Here is a 6,039-nt window from a genome sequence, read left to right as displayed (position 1 = left end):
AGCTCATTGTCAATCGTAACCGAGATCTCTCTAAAAGTGTATACACACTAAAATAACTAAAATGGCCCGGAGTTGACTATGTGTTGAACAGATATATTCAGCGAGCAAAGTACTTGTGTACTCTGATTTTCGTCCCTGTGACTTTCTTGTCTACCTTTGCTTTGATTGACCAATAAATTTAGAGGAATCGTGGCACCAAATTACCCCCGTGTCCCGTTATTGAGATGCAAACATAAATCGGTAATATTTCCATTATCTAATGTTACAAGCCCCCCATAAGACAGATCTTACTACTTCTTTGTTATTGTAACAAAAATATATTGCGATGAAGTCAATTGATGGAACAATTTGCAATATGAACCGAACGATGTTAGTGCAAAGGCGCGTTGAAAGTTTTCATAACAACAAAAACGGACGGATGAACAAGAAAAAAATTATTTATTTTATAATAAACTTTACATAAATATGACACATATGATCTTATCATTAATTGATTTAAACATAGGTTCAATCTAAAAAAATATGTAGTTTTTTATATTAACACAATTATGACTGTAAAAAGCGCAGTAACGCGCACACGGCACTACGTAATATTTATTAACAAAAACGAAAACGGTTCTTATCGCCTTTGGCCTCTGTGATTACACTTATCCCATTATTTGCTCCATAATGTGTTTTAGAGATCAATGCAATGCCGCCATAGGTGCATTCGACATGCGAGTAATGGCTTGTGAAAAGTCTGAACACACATTAAATGACGTTCAATGTATTGCTTTAATCTGTCGTCTCAGATAGTATACATCATAATCCAGGTTTCCAGAGAAACGCTATTTAAGTTGTTAAGTTCTTTCAAAGTCATGTTTAATTTTCATTTGACAAGTTTATTGTTTGTAGCAGAAAGATTCCGCTTTGGTGTGATGCATTTTTGTATTGATATTAGCAATATGTGTTTGAATCCGACATTCCTTGTTTATCTGGATCATACTTGCGCATACTAGAAGCTTTTCTTTCTCGTATACCGACCGCACACATGTGGCTTGGTATTGTTTTATAGTACTGATTAGGAACAAGCAATTAAAGAGTGGTTTCAAATATATATTGAAGGCTAGCCTTTAAGTATTACCTTAAGAAATTGATCAAACCATTAAGACTTCTCGTAAATGGATATCATATACAATAGAGCATACACAATATAAAAAGCGAGCATTAGTTATGATCCGTTTAGTACCAACGGTCTTTATAAGTTATCGTATATTCAAGTTTAGTTATTGACTGTAACTATTCTCCGTTATGTAAAACATAATACGCCTCTCAATATAAAAGAGCACGTAGTGTTTGCTAACCCCTCAAACGCAGCAATATAAAACCCCAACTTGTTTAACGTCCATCGTTACATCATTCCTTTATTGCCGAAGTGTTATAAAACATTGTTTATCGGGTAATAAACAGGTCGGTGACGAGTAAGCTGACCCTTACACGTAGTATATATAAATAGAACTAGAACTAATAACGCAGGTCTTCTTTCGAAAATTAACGGACAATATTAACCACACTCAGTGCCAACAATCGAACAAATTGTATCGCGCTATATAAGCAAAATGGATACTTTAACAGTATTAATACTAGAATAATCATTCAAGGGAATCTAAAATCCCTATGCAACTGTAGGAAAACAGAGAAGAATACAATCTATTTCGTGTACCAAGAAATTGTTATAACATGTGTGCAGACATTGCTGATACACGATAGAATAACCTTTTAAAGTATTTTCCTATTTGAGCAAAATTCTTCGAACAACTGATCAAACCTCCAACTTAAGTAGCTTCGTTTTGACGAATACCAGATACAATTGTAGGTTTGTAATTGTACTACTATAACAATAAATACATAGTTCTTCATTATTGGAAAATATAAATATTTGTTAAAAAACAACAGATTTATGTTTTGTAACAAGATTTCACAATCAATATGCAAGCACACACAATGCCTATTTATAATTAACAATAATATAGTATTGTTTGATCTACAATCGATTTGAAAATCGAGTCCATAGGATACTCTAGATATCTAATTCCGATCGTCGATTCCAAATTACCATTGTTCAACATATACAACTGAAAGTGTTTTTGATTCTGGTGTATCAATGGACGGGAATTACGCTCACAAACACAACACTCTAAAGGTATTCGAGGTATTCGAGTTCAAACAGAAACAAAGTGTCTGCTAATTGCAAACACAGACCAACTTTTCCAAACCTCAGCGGATTTTTTATTAGTTCATCTTCGAGTTCCGAAATGTCCTACGCTCGTCACTTTATACTAGTTACATAATGAATATGGCACATATAAACAATAACATTTAGTCTTGTATAATATTGACAATATATATTCGAAAACGGATTTGAGAATTAATTTTTTCGATATTTATCGATAATCATTCGAAATTGTAATACTGCATGTTATATTTTAAGATAGACACAAGCATAATAATATAGGCCACAAGTTATCGCATTTTGTAAACTATATATAACGGACAGTAGAATAGGGTTAATATGTGCAAAGTACTACTTTCCGAAATTAAGCAAGTACAACACCTTGTTTGTCAAGCTTCGTAAGCATCACATATTTTTGGACCTCCCACTTCCCTTTGTTTTGTATTTGCCCTTAAAAAATGAGTTTAACATGCGAACATAAACAAAACCGCTCGTTAATGGAAGGAACGGGGTGCTTATCATAGTGCAAATTAGTTTGTAAAACATATTAAAAAACAACAGAACAAATATATTTTTTAACATATGCTGTGTATAAGGATGAATTGAAGTGATGTTTACTCACATTGAAAAATGACAATTGGAAACCACAAAGAAAAACTTTAACTTAAGGACAATTGTTTTAAAAAGTGATATAAACCTCCTGACTCAGATGCTGTGTTTAATATTTATTTAGTTATAAATTTGTATTATTAAAAATCATATTTTGATCGACTATTTGGCTTATTTACATATAATATCATCAAATACATTCTAAATCGCTATTATAAAATTGAAGACTAGTCAAACAAGTATATACTTATTAATGAATATATTGCACGACAGTCACACAACGACAATCTGTGCTAACAACTAATTTTTAGTATAAATATTGTTTGCAACTTGTTAAAAAGCACCACATTGTTGTACCATCGTTATTTGCATAAAACTAGAATATTCTGCATTGATATGCAGGTTAACCGAAGAATATTATGCTTGTTTGTGAATAAAAAATACATACTTATAAGAACAGTTCATGAAAGCAAAATGATGCGATTGGTCATATGTGTACATGTATTTACCTGCGAATTAATGGTCCATAATAATTAAGGAATATAATACGTATGCTTGAAAACGATTTATCACCTTCACTTATGTTCACCAGCAACCAAAACATTTAAGTAATCTTTTTATCAGATATTGTAAACATTTAGCTGTTCTACGGTCGTTTGCATAAAGGTATTCCAACGCATTTATGATGCGGTGCAGTGTCAACAGATATTTCTGTCTGATATCAACTGATATTGATGTTGCGACCGTCGATAGAATATGCCAACTCCGGCGGTGTTATTGGGAATTCGAAAGTCCAATCCCAAGCTTTTAAACATGAACCGTGCTTTGTGAAAAAATGTGGAGTCCGCACAGGCTAATCATGAATGACACTTTCCGCTATTATTGATTTTTTCGAAAACAGAAAGTCTTCTTTTTAGCAAAATTACATTTAAAGCGGCAAGTGTCGTCCCTGAATAGACTATGCGGACTGAACATGCTACTCTGGATTGATAATTAACGCACATAAATTAACCCCTCCCCCTTTTCGCAGAGCACTGTCAAAATATATCCCCGTTATTTTAAGGATTGGTTAGTTAACAGTTATATAATCTTTTCTAACAGCCATCAGTTGCGTACTCTAGCTAGTTCGAGGAGCGTATCGTTTATTAGAATGGAAGCGCGATTTCAAAGAATCAAATCATGCATATTTAAGGCGCTTGTATCAAGATTTGAACTAATTGAAGCGTGATTACACTCCATGGTGAATTAAACATCGCATGCTTAACAATGTAATTAGAATTAAGTACAGTATCACATACATTGTTATCAGGTCGTCCGATCGTTGGTCCAATTGCCAATTAAATTATTGGGTAACCACTTCAATAACAGTACACTTAACGTGGTGTAACTTGATTTCATCATGAGTAATAGCTGATGCTATTTTTGCGCATTCCGCATTGATCTCTTCATTTTGGAAGGAGATGTTAATTGCACATGATGATGTTAATGATACACGAAAGGTTCCAATCATCCGTTTTACAAACAATATTTTGATGACATACAAATACAACCTGCCGTAACAGATTGCGAAATGAGTATCCTTTATGTGTATCGACGTGTTAATACTCGAATTAGTTAGTAAATCACGTATCACTCATCAACCTAATTGGACAACGGGGAAAATGTTTAGAGTTAATACATTCTATATCCATTTATTTAATACGTATTTTTACAACTATCTTGTTGATATATAAAGAGTATAATCGGACATTGAAGATGACATAGGGATGTAAAATACACAAACGAGGTAAACAGCGAGACGAATGAGATATGTAATATGGGACGCGCTTGGTAACATATAGAAACACTACAACAGCAAAACCAGTCTTTTGATGGACAAACTGCATGTTACACGCAGGTTAAATTTAAATTTAGGCAACTAAAGAATGCTTTAATTGCATTGCATTACACAAAATATAACATATCTTGTAGTAGAACGAATGTCCGCTACAACTAACGCCCCACTTGCTACAATTGCAATATCAAGACATTATTATGACATTCAAACCTGACATTGTCAGCGTTGTCAAAAATAGCAACTTTTTCATAAACGTGTAACGATATCAGCGCTACATGTCTATAAGCTACAGGGATTTGAACGGATAATATTTATGCACAAAACATATTATTAATGATCAGTTTAAAATTGATTGATGAGAAAACCTATTAACGAGCATGCACACACACACAAATAAAACGTATGTGAACATTAATAATCTTTGGAATTGCTTAGGCACGATAACTATGGAAATAGAAAGCTACGCCATCGTGGTTTAATTCCTACGCATCGGAACTCCATACCGTTGGTTATTACCGCAATAACCAACGGTTACCCGTGGATTATTTCTTAAATATACCACTGTTATATTGTTCTCTCTCGCTCACATTGTTAAACGCTGTACAAGCAATACCTTTCTCTTGATCACATTATTAAACGCGGTACTAGCAATACCTTTCTCTTGCTCACATTGTTAAACGCGGTACTCACAATACCTTTCTCTTGCTCACATTGTTAAACGCGGTACTCACAATACCTTTCTCTTGCTCACATTGTTAAACGCGGTACTAGCAATACCTTTCTCTTGCTCACATTGTTAAACGCGGTACTAGCAATACCTTTTATGCACTTAGTACAGGTAATAGTGAGGTTTATTTTAATATGTTTAAGCGCGTTAAACATAGCTACACATGTCACAATACAAAAATCTATATTACTGTTAGTTACAAAATTATTTCAAGACGTGATGTAATACAATCACGAATTATGCTGAATGTTCGAGAAACTAAAACACTAAACAACAACATGTTTGAAGCGTAAATGCGAGTTTCGATAACATAACACTTTTGCAATTAGAGATTGATCAGTTTTATTGAAAAAGTACATGTTATATAATGGTGAATAAAATCAAAACAAGGCCGGTGACCCTATGTTTTTATTTCATTTTTCATATATTATTTGTATGTATATCTTAAATATAATTTTTTGACAAAATCTATCTGATAGAAAAAAAAACCATCAAAACTGCAGCAACACCCCTTAAAGCAACAAACATCCATTTTTTCTTTCTTGTTTGTATATTTGTATTTTAACCCTTATTGACCTGTGTAACGTTACACCATTTTTGCAAACTTTTAAATATTGTTTGAAACTATTTCAAACATATTCATTTCACGCCAAC

This window comes from Dreissena polymorpha, chromosome 5 (assembly GCF_020536995.1).
Source record: "Dreissena polymorpha isolate Duluth1 chromosome 5, UMN_Dpol_1.0, whole genome shotgun sequence".
NCBI classification, from domain to species: domain Eukaryota; kingdom Metazoa; phylum Mollusca; class Bivalvia; order Myida; family Dreissenidae; genus Dreissena; species Dreissena polymorpha.
This window is presented reverse-complemented; position numbering follows the sequence as displayed.